This window comes from Crassostrea angulata, chromosome 3 (assembly GCF_025612915.1).
Source record: "Crassostrea angulata isolate pt1a10 chromosome 3, ASM2561291v2, whole genome shotgun sequence".
Classification (NCBI taxonomy): domain Eukaryota; kingdom Metazoa; phylum Mollusca; class Bivalvia; order Ostreida; family Ostreidae; genus Magallana; species Magallana angulata.
Window position 1 is genome coordinate 21314312 of NC_069113.1, and position 16354 is coordinate 21330665.

The window sequence follows — 16354 nt, forward strand, 5'->3', positions numbered from 1 at the left end:
TTAGTCTGTATTGAAAAACTCAAATTTAACCTAAACACACCTAGCTAGTTTGCTATTTTACTTAGAGACATATCCTTTGTCACATTTGAAAGGTCGTTCCAAGCAGTAACAAATATCACTAGAAATATATAGGATCTTATGGCGTTTATAGTTCAAAATGCAGCTTGTTTACAACTTACAGCGATCCGCAGCAAATAAATCCAAGTCTCAGAAATGACACCCGTCCCCTTTTTCTCTTTTGAGAAGTGGACAGGCATAGCCTAAATCAGAATATGAGGGTTTCCCAAAAAAGAATACCGCTCCCTATCTCAACCACTCTTATTTCTTTACTTTCTGCTGTACTTCTTCAATCCATCATTGAATTTAAACTAATAAATTTACTTTGAAATAAAAATTATTTCAGCAATTAATTTAGCCAATCGTCTTAGCCATAACTTTACTGCGCGGTTCAATATTAACATGCACTTCTCCGATGTCAACATCCGGTGCACTGGTACTCTCATTCTTAAAAGGCACTAAATAAATAGTGAGAAGGATAAATCCAGGTGTCCGTTGCTGTGTCATACATGCGATTTAATTCATTAAGCAGATATTAAGAAAATCAGTGTAGCAATTTTTTACAGAGTTATCAACCTTTTAAACAATTCAGGTTTAACATTGTCTGTTACAAATCACAGGCTTTTTTAATTACAAAAGTTTAATATCGTATTTATGTTTTTTCCGTTAATTAATGTCCAAATACCTTAAAAACAATTGATAAATAAACTGATGAATTCGAAAGTATTCGATTCTTTTAACAAATCCGGTCATCCACTCTCCCATCATCACCTCGCCGAGACCAATTATACACACGGAGTGTGGTTCTTCTATCCCATCCTCAGGAATGATGAAGCTCAGGAATCACCCGTCTCTGTCAAGCATGTAAATCTTGTTTCTGGGACGATCTGTTATGAAATCATGACCATTAAAATCAATGGCGACTGACAAAGCTTTAATGTCCTCCCCCGTGTAGGAGTTCTGATTGTCTTTACGGAGACGGACCAGTAGATCACCGGAAGCAGTGTTTGTGACGACACAAGGCTGCCAGTCCCCGGTAGTGAACATCGTCACCACAGTGTTGGTGTCAGATAGCATTCTCACGGCTTTAATATCACTGTACACTACTTGTGAGTTGTACATACGTAAGTACATACCTATACAAGAAATGCTGACGGTGTGGTGGAGATATCCCAGGAGATCAAATAACTTCAGTTCTGTGCAGTATCCTCCCATCCACACTTTGTTATCGTCGGTAACGTCGGACATGTCATAAAGACGGTTTTTAAACTTTTCATCAGCTGGGAACCCAGTTTCTAAAACGGGAGTAGCCGTTGGTACATCTAATATTCTATTGCCCGATAATTTTATTTCTGTTCATCTATTTTTCAATTTTTCATCTATAAAGATTCCCTAAAAAATTTCCATCGTTATGAGGACATGTTACTTCTAAATCTTCGATATCGTTGGTCCAATCTTTATCAAAATTAGATAGATGGTGCATCATCAATCATCATGCAGCTTTGATAGACATTTAACCTTTTTGACATGTACATTTATGTATCATTCTTTTTGTCATAATCATGCAAATTTCTGCTTATTTTGACCTATTTGAAGATGTAGTGAGCCATTTGAACAAGTTTTCCTGTTGAATTTAAGCAATTTTAAAGCAGATCAGAATTTAAGCTACAATGTAACTACTGCATGATCCTTATATATTTAACATTCAAGTTCAATGTGACTATGTATAGGATACCGAACTGGCAGATGTGTTGATTGTTCTCGACTATACATGTACAGATGCAGTTTAGGGCCACATTGGATAAGAGTCTTGAAGCCATTCGATATATAACTCACCATTGGTCATATTAGATTAAAACTTGCATAATCAGACTCAACTCGACATGGGTTATGTTTAGCTATTGAGACGAATAGATTAATAGCTTATTCAAGAAATATTACTCTCAGTTACTTCTATTGATCTTTTTTCATGCACTCAACAGTTATCCATCCTGATTAATAATCTACACAATCGTTCATGCGCAACAGTAAGCTTTTATCTTCAAGGAGAAAGTTTGATATTACAAATCCCATTCATTTCGAACCGGTACCGCAACACACGTGTTTCTACATGCTACACCTAAAGAAGAATTAAACTCAAAAGTTGTTGGAAATCAAATATTGTTCAATCATAAACTCGAACATATGTACCTTGCAACACAAATACTAGATTTCTTATAGTATGCAAATTTAGCAAGTACCAGTACTATAGAATAAATAATTGTTGCAACCTGGATGTGTTACGTCTATTAGCACATATTTATCTATTATAAAAAATCAGCACCTAAATCTAGAGTCCCATTGATGCTATTTAGAATCTTCAAACATTTTTTAGCTTGTTATAATAACTAATTTTTGTTACAGGGAATTGCTAAATTAACTGCTAGATGCAGCAAACTCGACACATTTAATATTCCATTGTACCTTCTTTTCTTTTGCTCATTCGATTTCTGAAGACACCAAAAGTTCAAAATCATTTGTATAAGATCTCTAGATCTGTATATGAAATTAAGATATCATTATATTGCAGTGTCACACATGCAATTTGACTCATTTAATGAATATTTCGAAAATCGGTGTACTAATTGTTTAATAGAATCATCAACCTTTAACACAATTTAGGTTTAACAATTGTCTTTGTTAAATCCAATGCACTTTTTTTAATTAGAAAATTGCAATTGCATGAAAATAATTCAAATTTTCAATGAAAAATATATCAAACAAACATGATTAAACAATTGTTCAATAAACTGATATATTCTCATTCTTTTAAGTATTTGATTCTTTTAACGATCCCGGTCCTACACTCTCCCACCATCATCTCACCGTGACCAAGGATACACACGGAGCGTGGATCTTCTATTCCTCCTTCAGGAATGATGTACCCCAAGAATCGGCCGTCTCTGTCAAGCATGTGAATCTTGTTTCCAGGACGATCTGTTATGATGACATGACCATTAGAATCATTGGCGACTGACAAAGCTTTAAAGTTCTTGTCCTTCCCCGAGTAAGAGTACCGAAATATACCCAATCTATCGACAGCAATGACTGCTTTTAACTTCCAATCAGTTACAATGATGTCCCCGTTGACATTCTCAGCGATGTAATTCGTCTTTTTGTACAGAGGTTGACACTGCGAGTCGTACTGGATTTCCTGGAGCACGGTACCGGTACTGCTGTATCGGACGACTTTGTTCTGATCGTCTTTACGGAGACAGACCAGTAGATCACCGGACGCCGCGCTTGTGACACCACGTGGCTGCCAGTCCCCGGTAGTGAACATCGTCACGACAGTGTCGTTTTCAGATATAATTTTCACTGCTCTATTTAATGTTTCAACGTACACTACTTGTTTGTTGTACATACATAAGTACATACCTTCGGTAGTAATGCTGACGGTGTGGTAAATGTATCCATTGAAATCAAACAACTTCAGATCTCTGCTTTCTCCTCCCATCCACACTTTGTTATCGTCGGTAACGGCCATGCCGTACAGACGGTTTTTATTCTCTAAATTAGCAGGAAACCCCGTGTCTATAACAGAAGTAAGTGTTGGTACCTCGATAATTATATTACCCGATAGCGTCCTTTCTCTTAGTTTATTTTCCATATGTTCATCTATTTTGCATTCGTAGGCTTTCGGAAAAGAATACTGTGAAACATCGCTAAGATTTTTTAGCTTCTGAATTACTGAAACAAAACTCTGTAACTCTTTAACGTTCTTTGATTTTTGTAATTCTTTTGTTATCTCATTCATTATATCGATCTTCCCAATCATTTCTTCAAACTCTTTCTTTTGTTTCTGTAGTACAATCTTCTGTTCTTTTTACATGTCGTCTAATTCCTGGTGGAGTTTCTTCACGGTATTCTCGATCTGTTTGTGCCACTCTTCTCCCCGCGCTGAAAGTTCGTCTTTTCTCAGTTTGTAAATCGAGGATATGGAGGACAACATCTTCGTCGTGTGATCCAGAATATTTTTTGATTCATGTTTGGATGACTGAAGTCGATTATTTTCCTTAGCAATAACTTTCAAATACTCTTCAATTTTATCGGACAGTTCGGATATATCATGCGATTTGTGTTTATTGCATTGGTAACACAAAGAATGCATATGGGAGCATCACACGATTTACAGTATTTTTTAGGATTGAAATCACAATGGCATCTGTCGCTGTTATCTTAACTGGCGAAATCTACAACGTCGTGGCCGTTTTTCGAATTCACGCGTAGATGTATGGGGACACAGAGAACACAGAGACTGACCCTGCATCGTCTGCAGAAAAACGAGACTGGTTGCTGACACTGGTCACATTCCACGAAATGCTGGGCTTCGTTTTTAGATGTCATCATTGAAGACTGTGTGCAATCTATATATATATATATATATATATAGAAAAATGTTTTCAGTAGACGATAACACAATAATCCATTTCTTTCAAATTTTTTAAATTTGAAAGAAATGGATTATTGTGTTATCGTCTACTGAAAACATTTTTCTATATCGTTACCTATACCAAGGACTTATTCGTTTATATATATATATATATATATATATATATATATATATATATATATATATATATATATATATATATATATATATATATATATATATATATATCACATGGAATTTCTTTTATTCTCTTATCGGCTTAAATTCATGTATGATTAAAGTTTAAGCTCATAGAGCATAGAAAAATGTTTACAAACTTCTGGTATTGATTTACAAATGTAATTTTTAACAAAAAGACTATATAACAATAACTTTTATCATTTAAAAAGACATCAGAAGTACAATACTCTGCTTCAATTACAAACCATTACCTGTATAATTTTATACAATCCGTTTATCGTCCACATATAACAAGGTAACTTTGATACATTATTTCGAACTTCGCACGTCGCCTTTCACGAGATATTGAATGGGACAAAGTTTACAGGTCTGTAGTCCATAGCTACATCAACAAGTGGAAAAAGTCAGCCATGATACCATTGTGTTTAAATGAAGCGACCTATTAGAGGTTCATTTTGGTACTTAAGATAAATTGATTTAGTTTGACTAGAAATATGAATAATAATGTTTTATGTGAAACAAATATGTCCTATCAATGTCTTAAAAAAAACATTGTAAGAATTGGGGGGGGGGGGGGAATTATGCTTAAATCATTTCTAAACATTTAAACTTTAAAGTAGTGAAACTTAAGTAGTAGATATTTAAAATTCTTGTTTTCCATGACAGTTATAAGTTTGCGTTTTATAAACTTAATTATACATGTATGAGCTAGAACTAAACTGTTTTGGTGTTAAATTACCTAACAACTGGACACGTGTATAACGTGATCGATTAAATACAGTCAATAAAAGTACAGGCGAAATCCTAGCGTTATTGAAAGGCCCAGACAATGACATTAAAGAACTACTCTCTTTAAGGCCTAAATAATTACGTATTATTTTTTATCAGAGGCACAAAAAATGCAAGTGGTTTCCTTTTTACGATTTCCGAGAGTAGAACGGGCTATAATTAAAATGTTTGAATTTTTACAAAGGCAAAAATATATAAAGCATGTTCTTCAAAACTGCAATGCTCTGTTTTATGATAATACAAAAAATGCGAGCTTCCTATTATACTGTTGATTCTCAGTTCTCCCAACTGCGATTCATGAATCTCAGAAGAGGTTCAAAGTTTGAGATTGGAATAGATATAGATTATATAGAACATTATTTTAAAGCAAGATGAGCTGTATTTTTTAGAATTTTATTTTGCTGCAAAAACCTGCTAGTATGATAAGTCTGGATATAACTTAAACTTTTATGATAAATAAGGTTAGAAAAATCATTGATTTTTGTCAGAGGAAAGATTTCTCTTCTAAGGAACATGTAGCAAATCAATTTTTGTACAGGACAACAATAATTTAATTTTGCTCCAATAAAGGCTTCTTAACGGCTTTTTTCACAACAAATAGGCGAATAGAAATTTATAAACCATGATATTTGTTGTCATTTTTGTAGAAAATAACATTTTCGTAAAAAAAAAAATTCATCATGAAAATTGCAGCTCATATGGCTTTAAATTTTCTCGAGGTCTGCAATGTAAAAGATGTATTCAAATTACACAATCATGTTAAAGTGTCGATTTTAAATTGTTCAAAATGTGACTTCTTGTTCTTTTTGTAGGCCGCAAGAAGGGGTTAAAAGTTTAATATTGAAACGTAGATTATTAATTGCTCAAACCATTACTCCTAAACCAATACTGGGGTCTCTGAATATATTATTTTTTTTCAATTAATTAAATGCTACAGTTTCTATATCATGATGTAATTTACGTTTTAGCATTGTTTATATTTTGAAGCCACAATCACCGAAGAAACAAAAGGGATACACATTTTAACATAAGTATATATGCACATCTTTTAAGCTAAAATAATCTTTTTGATTTCACACTTAATTGTGGTGGAAATTGTGTGACAGGTACCATTCCTTTTATACCCTCACCCAAATACTGGATCCTTGTAGAAAGACAGAAAAGTTTACTAACATACTGTAACTGAGCAGTAATGATGAAAGAAATTCAACGTACACAATTTTACAAACGTTATGTAATGTTTTGAACAGTTACAAACAGACAGCATTCAGAATGATTGCATACCCGTGACATACATTCCTGCTATTCTACAGTTTAAGTATCACACACCTTACATGTTGAAATGATAGTAAACTAGCCGCGGGGCATGGGCCCAGACGTAAAATCATTAAATAATAGCTAAAAGATGTCATCATAGAAAACGGCATATAATTTGAAAGTTTGTGTATATGAGAAAGACACCAAACTTTCTAAAACGACAAAACAAACGTTCTACCGCGTCCAGACAGTAGGTACCATTTTACATCCTTCAGCCAGTTGATTATAGTTTATTTAATGTCGTGAAAATTATATAAGTTACATTTCAACTGTCTTTCTTTTTTCGTTTATAAATGTCCAGATAAATATGTTTTTGTAATCTTTTAAGTATTTGATTCTTTTGACGATTCCTGTCAGACACTCTCCCACCATCATCTCACCGTGACCAAGGATACAAACACTGCGTGGTTTTTTTTTATTCCTCCCTTAGGAATGATGATCCTCAGGAATCAACCCTTCTTGTCCAGCAAGTAAATCTTGTTACAAGAACCACCAGCAATGATGACATGTCCAACGGAATCAGTGGCGACTGATAAAGGCTTGAACTTTTTTATTTTCCCCGAGTATGAATACAGGAATATGCCAAATCTATCGACAGCAATGACTGACTTTCTCTGTAAATCAGTTACAATGATGTCTCCGTTTACATTCTCAGTGACGTAAATCGGCTTTTTGTACAGAGGTTTACAACACGAGTCGTACTGGATTTCCTGGAGCACGGTACCGGTACTGCTGTATCGGACGACTTTGTTCTGATCGCCTTTACGGAGACAGACCAGTAGATAACCGGACGCGGTGCCTGTAATGCCGTATGGCTTCCAGTCTCCGGTAGTGATCATCGTCACCACAGTGTCATTGTCAGATATCATTCTCACGGCTTTATTGGGTTAATCACTGTACACTACTTGTTTGTTGCACATACATAAGTACATGCCTTCGGTAGTGATTCTGATGGTGCGATTAAGGCGTCCCTGGTGATCAAACAACTTCAGTCTGCCTTCTTTTCCCATCCACACTTTGTAATCGTCGGTAACGGCCATGTCATAAAGACAACTTTTATACGTTCTACTAGCAGGGAATCCTGTATCTATTAAAGAAGTAACTGTTGGTACCTTTAATATCCTTCTACTAGGCAACCCCTTTTCTTTAATTTCTTCTTCCAAATATTCATCTATTTTACTATCAAGGGATTTCGGGAACGAGTACGTACATGTGTAAGTGTGGACATTACCGATTTTCATATGTTTCTGAATCACTGGCACAAAGGCCTGCATTTTTTTTGACGTTCTTTGATTTCTGTAACTGTATTTTTTTCTCATTCGATTCATTTACTTTCCCAATCATATCTTCAAACTCTTTCTTTTGCTTCTGTTATACATCTTCGTGTTCTTTTTGCATGCCATCAAGTTCCTGGTGAAGTTTCTCCACGATCCTCTCGATCTGGTTGTGCCACTCTTCTGCCCTTGCTCTAACTTCATCTTTCTTTTGTTTGTAAATCGAGGGCGTCGAGTCTAAAAGCTGCGTCGTACGATCAAACATTCTTTCTAATTCATGTTTGGATGACTGAAGCCGATAATGTTCCTTCGTAATCACTTTTAAAAGTTTTTTTAATTTTATAGGACAGTTCGTATATCTTGTGTGATTTGTGCTTGGCTGATACACAGACACTGCATACAGGAATTTTGCATGATTTACAGTATTCAGAACAATCGTTAAGGAAATGAGAGTCACAAAAACATGTTTCGTCATCATCCTTGGTGGCGAAAATTGCAATGTCATGATAAATGACAGATCTCACGCGTAAATGAATTGGAACACACGGATCACAAAGATTGATCCTGCATCGTCTGCAGAAAAACGAAACAGGTTGCCGACACAGGTCACATTCAACGAAATGCTGGGCTTTGTCTCTAGATGCCATCTTCAGATACCCTGTGTCTTTTTGTAAAAATTTAAATATACAATATCATTGTCTCGACTTTTCGCAATACACGACGCGTTAATTTAATACATATGTATTGTCTTCAAAAAATGCATGTGAAGATTAGAAAAAAGATAGCTTGAAACATCTAGTCAATAATCGATTAAAATTTTAAAGACTTTAAAATCATTGTTTTAACACATATCATTCTTAAGGAGCCTGGATGGTAAAAAAAAAAACAACAGCAGATCTACCTAAATTTTTTAGAAATGATTGGTTAAGCTATAAACTATTATTTAGTAAAGGGAAAATCCATATGTTTTACCTTTTAAATTTTGGATTTTCCTATATTTTTATATAGAACTCTTCTTATGAAGGAGATCAATACAGTTTAAAAATGACCACGACCATCGAACCTTTTTAAAACTGACTGTTTTAATAACTGGTCATTACCTGTATAGATTCATATCCGCTAATTGACTCGATATAACAAGATTACTTCTAGAGGTTACATATATATCTAACATAGGTGCAATGTTACCAAATGATATCATATCATACATTGCACTCATTTAACAGGATAGTTCGTTATCAGTTGTACAGAGTTTAAGATAAAATCAGAACACGGGGTTCACGCATGTCATTTCAAACTTAAAAAATGCAAACCTGAATATTTCATAAATTAATAAAAATCACAAATTATTTATGAGTACGTTTATTACATGCTCTACTCAAGGTATTACCTAAACATCATTTGTAACCCACATACTCAGGCCCTTCAATTCCAAAAAATTCAGAAGTTACAAAAAATTCAGCTAATTACTTAATTATTATCTGTGATCAAAGCTATGAACCAAAATTAATTATGGATTTAATTTTTCATTCAGGATGTTAATTTTTTTTCTGTTTGCTATGTAAATTTTATTCAACATGATGGAATATGTGCCTTAGTTAAAACAAAAAGAAGCCATTTAAAATGTAATTGATGGGAACGGATTTTTTCTAATTCAAACGTAGCACATGATCACACGTTTTATATCATCAAACTTCGTGCGTATGTTTTGATAGGAAGATTAATAGTGCAAGATAACATATATCATTATAAAGAGCATACTAAAGTTCAGACACTTTTGTGCAGTATTTTAATATTAAGTAAAACTTGGAAAGTACAATTGGATGTCTCTCTGTGTTTAGTAGTTAGTGCTGATTTCTGTGTAGTCAATTCATATACACTATTTGTTAAATATTTTTTTAAGGAAGGAGTTTTTTCTGGTTTTCGACTTGTCAAACGTAAATTTGATTATTTGTTCATTAAATCAAGATGAAAGGAAATTAAAATAGTATATTTTTCTTTCTTTTTTACTATCATACAACTTGGCATAGTAAAATGTAATCAATGTTTAGAATGGAACAAGGACTATATTTTTGGCGTAATATTGGCGTAGGAAAAAATCACATGTTGCGCAATTCAGAATTGCTGCAGATTACATATATAATGAGTCTGTTTTAGCATTTTAAAAACAATAACAATAATGTTGGATTTTTTTTTACTAATGTGAACTAATAATATGATACTTGGGTTTCAGAATATGTTTTTAAAATATGATTTGCCTATCAAATAACATTTTTATAAGCTTTTTAAAGCGCCCATTCTATACATTGATTTTTGTGAAAAAATCACTAAAATCAGTTTTTCTCTCTTATGAAACGGTCAATATATTAGCTTTTCTGTCAATTTATATCTTTATATAAAGTCTTCATAATACATAAAAATTAGAAATATTTTATTATTGGAAGCATAAAAAAATAATCAAAATTTCTTCAAAATTTAAGAAAATTAGAGGAAATGCGGGCTAAGCAATATCAATTTTAGTATAAATATTTATTCCAATTTAGTAGTATAAGCTAATAGACACTCTCATAATCTATGATTTCGTTGAAGATTTGAATCTTCAAATCTTAAACAAAAGTCTACAGAACTATAAAGAGCTACCCTTATTTTATCAGTATTTACGTTGAGGAAAAGGTAGTGACCTTGACCTGACCTTTATCCGAAAACAAAAAGGTCAAATTTAATTAAACTGATAGAATCATTAAGTTATATGATCCGTTTGACTGTGTCAAAATTTCATGCATTTCTTATAAGAAGTATGTTTGATAATAAAAAGACTCCTTCCTTAAGTATGCAATTTATTTAAATTGATTCAAATACGTTTTAAATTAAGAAGTTATAACTAAATTAACACAATTTACACTCTGGCATAAAGGATGTTGAATTTTATACGTTGCACAAAATCCAGTTTGTCTGAACTGATAGTTTTATGTTTGTATAAAACTTCTTTGCTTTATCATTTATAACTGTTTGTATAGCTTTTGAAGAACTATTACAGGGACAGCAGTTAAACTCGATGATACCGGTATGTGTGTATTGTGACATAACCAGTGATGTTTTCGAGAGATACAGGGCATGGCTCGGCTCGAGCTATCGCTCTCACCTCTTGCCCCGCCCTGTATCTCTCCTTCAACAGGGAATTCGTACTTTAAATATTACATTTGTAAATTTTGCAACGATATTAACGAGGGGTATTGTTATTCTTATCTTGAATAAATTGTTTAATCATTTGAAGAATATCTTTCCGCATGGCCTTTTTATTAATATAAAGTTAGTTAAATTACCAACTTTATATCTGTAAAAGTATATCCTTTGTCACTGAGCGAACCGACTGCATAATTATTGTTTTATATTTCTGAATTGTCCTGATGTTGAAATCATATTATCGATTTCTAGTAAAGTGTTTTTCATGAGACATTACATCAAGTTGGGAACTTAATTAGAAGTAAACAGGAATGACTCTCTTCTATTATTACGATACCAATTAATAGTGTTAGGGAAAATCGGTTTTGCAAGTTAAGTCCCCGGGACAAAAGTGTAGAGTTCAATTCTCCTTTTACCAAATTAATATTACTTATAATGTTTAGTAAAACGATGTGCGACAACACTGTTTTTGGGCTGCATTAGACCATTTTATTTATTTCTGACAATGAAATAAATTTGCGGCCATAGACTCGAAATAAAACTCGTTCCCACAAAATGAAATACCGTTATCCATTATACGATACTAGTTATAGAAAAGATAACTAGTGAACTTAAATTCATGCCTTATAAAATGTACGTATTCAACATCATAAATTTTTTAAAACAAAATTAAGATCTCCAACTTAGACGTGTGAAAATAGCATAATGGAACAAAGTTCTGCTAAAACTTTCGCTATGTCGTTTTTTTTTCGAAATGATTTGTTGTACCCTGCCTTCATGATAATTCATCAGCTTACAAATGTTATTTTAACCAAGTTACATGTCGAACTGAAACAAATGTCGGAATCGAGATCATTTATCCCATTCTGTTTACTGGGGCTGAGTAATAAGCGCTTCCGGTTTATCACTCCCTTTGATCACGTTGATCACGTGGGTTGTGATAGTATATAAGCGGCTACAACGGAGGTTGTAAGGCAGTTGCAGTCTGAAGCTGAAGGTGTTCACTTCGTAATAGGTGAGGACAAACCCTTGGTATTAGGATAAGTCTTATGTGCCTGAATAAGGCTTTCGAGACTTGATTTTGGTTATTGTATTAGCTTGTGATAGTTGTTAGGGTTAACAGAAAGCGCACGCGCTCCATAATAGAGTGGGATATTGTAGATATTATTAATTAAAATATTTGATTGAGAAAGTTTTAGTTTATTTACATATTTCTAAAATTGCTCAGGCAGAGCAGCCGAATACCTGATCCCAGAAACGTCACCGAACGAATTATGAAACATATGTACTAATTGAAAGTCGTTAAGAATAATGAAAATGACAACGAAATACAAACAATTGTGTCAGTCTTAAAAAACACAAACACAGTACAGATCGATAATACTAGTAAGGTACATGCCTTTCCGGTAACGACAGGATGTGCAGCTTTTCTCCTCCGAAAACAGTAGGCGCTCATCCAAAGTAAAAAAAAAAAGGCTATCATATAGTAGACCCCCTATAGTACCGTTTCCCCCTCACGTTTCCAAAATAATTATGTCAGTCGAAATTAATACTTAAAACTGAAAATTTGTGCATCAGCAGATTGCATACACGTTATCTTTACACAATATAATTTATGGATTGCTGATTGATTATTTTATATAGACCGTGTTTAACTTGATTCATTGAACACCTGGGGCTTTACTTGTAATTATCTAAATATATATATATATATATATATATATATATATATATATATATATATATATATATATATATATATATATATATATATATATATATATATATATATATATAAAAGGTATGATCTTATCCGTTGCATGCATGGATATGTTTTTAAATATTATGTAAATAATTTTTCAAACTGATAGTCAATACCTGCTGTCCCATCTATTAATCCTTTTCATGAAATAATGAATATTTGGTTAGATCGATTTTTAAAGCTATTTCTGTCTTCCGTCCGTCTGTTCGTGCTATCTTGAAAAAAAAATCTACTAGTATGTTATGGAAAATGATATGAATTATCTATACGTCACACAATTATTGTAATGACTTGGTGTGTTGTGACCTTAACCCTTTACCATTGAGGACAGATGGTCAAGGTCATTTGAGAGTATTGTTTTACCCCAAGGTAGGGAGTTTTTTTTAGCTCATCGATGCACCTGACAGGCTTGAATGCTGAATCTGAGCCATAGGTTTCGGATGCTGGATGAGGTTTATTTTTTGGAACAGGTCACGTGTTTTATAGATGATAGCTTGCATAGTTGTATAAACTATATTATACATGAAACGCAGCGGTTGCTTCAGATGCAGAGCCTGATCTCCATTATCAAGGATGCTTAAGAAATCTCCTTCCTCACTCAAACCTGCTCCATAGATGTGTTTGCTGTTAAATGATAATCATGATACCTATGATATAGTTTTGTATGATATGAAACACTATTGACACAATATTATATCATATGTTATATTGTAAAAAGTTATAATTATGATAGGATATGATATTCTATCATTTTTTAAAAATAGTTTATGATATGATATTGTTTCATGATATTGTTATGTGTAGCATTGTATTTTATGATACAATATTGTATAATATTATATTGTATTGTTAATTTGTTAATGTATCACATGATACTATTACAAATTATTTTGCAATATAAAATATTTTATTCTATGATACAATATTGTATAATCTATTATATTGTATCATACGATATTGTATAATATGATATTTGTTTCCGTAATATAGAAATATATCACCTGAAATTGTATAATATGATATTGTTATTTTCTTAATATCGTATCATAGGATATTGTATAATATGATATCACATGAAATTGTATTATATGATATTGTTATATATATTATTGTATCTTATGATACAATATCATACAATACAATATCATAATAATATATCATACAATATAATATCATATGTTTTCAATGTTATGATGTATTATGTAATATGATATTGTATCATATAATACTATATTGTTTATAGTTTATGATATTGTATTATGTGATCAAATACAAAAATGTATAACACAATACAATGTCATATCATATGTTACAAAAACATATATTAAAATTGTTTATTACGGTATTTTTTGTATTTTATGATATATATTGTAAGTATGATAGGATGCAATATTTAATTTTATGTTATTGTATTGTTTAACAAATGAACATATGATTATCATACATTTTTTTAACAGATGATATACGATATTGTGTCAAAACAGAATCCATGAATATCCAAAATCATTATGTATGATTTTTATATAATATGATGAAGGTGGTCTCATAAATGTGATGTCTCATAAGGGTGATGCCTCGTTTCGGTGAGCTTTGAAATCTGTGATTACCTCTGTTTGCAAAATATGAGCGTAGCTTGTGCATGAAAAAATAAGTTGCTTACATCTGAGTTGTTTCAAATAAATTTAGCAGAGCTAAGAATTATTTTCGAAATGTTATTTAGCGCACATGTGCGTAAATGGGTTTTATTTTTATACCCTATTTGTTTTGGAAAATTGAATTTTCAAGTACTAGAGAAAAAATCGAAATAAATTATCTCTTTATTTATAAACATCAACTTCATCGGTGCAAAAGGACATATGGCACCATACTCTCGTCAACAGTATAGATTTAAGCATTGAATCCTTAATTTTTGAAAGATGTGGTCTCATAACTGCAACGGTGTGTGCATACAAATTGAATAACGCACGCTAGCATAATGATTCAATGCTTATATTTACGTTTTTTAACATTTATTCTCTTTCCGAAAACATGATTTATTTTTAAAAATCTCTGTCTTATTCAACGAGTTATATGCAATTAACGGAAGAGCCATTGGAACAGCCGAATCATGCTGACAAAAAAAGTGTACATAACTTAAAAGAGAATTTAATTTTTCATTCTGTAATTTGATGAATTTAATTTTGGTATACTAAGAAATTAATCAATTGAAAATCATTTTAATGTTAAAATATGTTTACATCGAGAAATATTTATCAGCGTAAGTATAATATCAGGTCGTGATCTGGCTTGAAGTCGCGAGGAGAGTCAGTCATGTTTGGTGATTGGGTCTTCTGTGTTATGTGTAAATAACACTCAAATAAATCAATGCAATCTGATAGGGGAAAAGAAAGTAAATGTATATATATATATATATATATATATATATATATATATATATATATATATATATATATATATATATATATATATATATATATATATATATATATATATATTCTGATATGTAAAGTAGAACTCTGAAGAACTAACAAAACCGGTGTGTGTGTATATATATATATATATATATATATATATATATATATATATATATATATATATATATATATATATACCGATTTTGTTAGTTCTTCAGAGTTCTACTTTACACATCAGAATAAGCGTATCACACAAGACTAGTATATAATTACAATTCCCTAATACACGTGTACATTCTAATATTGGTTTAATACATTGTTTATACATCTTGTTACTTTATTTATTAGGTCCGAAGCTGGATACGGTGTTAACGATTTTTATCAATTTATTCACTTCCTATGTTTGTTTCAGTTTTCCTCAAATTATTATCAGAATCTCTTTTTTCTGTTGCAGAAAGCTTTGTTTCCGTAAAAAGAGTTGATTTGTTTCATTTACTTGTTTATATTGTTATTATTTCTTTTTAGAACAACAACTCTCCAAAACTAATGCCGTTAATACCACCTAGTATGTGTTTCATGTACCATATAGATTTCAGGATTTCCATTTTATACTGAAATTTTAATTTCTACAAAGAAAAATCAAATACAATATTATGTCAATAGTTTTGTAAATTGTTTGGTACACCTTAATGCTTGTACCGTTAAATGTTATTCCGTTTCCTAATATAATATCTAATTGTATAAACTTGCGATTCAGACATGATTTGCTTGAAAAATCGATTCCCCAATTGGATTACATGTAAATGTCGTGCACATTCATTTCAATTTGAGGGTAAATCATTTTTTGTTATCAATAGAAATTATCCCTAAGTACAACATGTATACTGTATTAAATGAGGTCATGAAAAAAACCCTATCATTTGGAAATATTAAATAAAAATATGAA

General features: G+C 31.9%; 2 pseudogenes; both read right to left on the reverse strand.

The window, feature by feature from the left end:
• Positions 1-2676: 2676 nt before the first annotated feature.
• Positions 2677-4467, reverse strand: LOC128178132 (E3 ubiquitin-protein ligase TRIM36-like; annotated as a pseudogene).
• A 2121-nt stretch (positions 4468-6588) lies between these two features.
• Positions 6589-8696, reverse strand: LOC128175354 (uncharacterized; annotated as a pseudogene).
• Positions 8697-16354: the final 7658 nt, after the last annotated feature.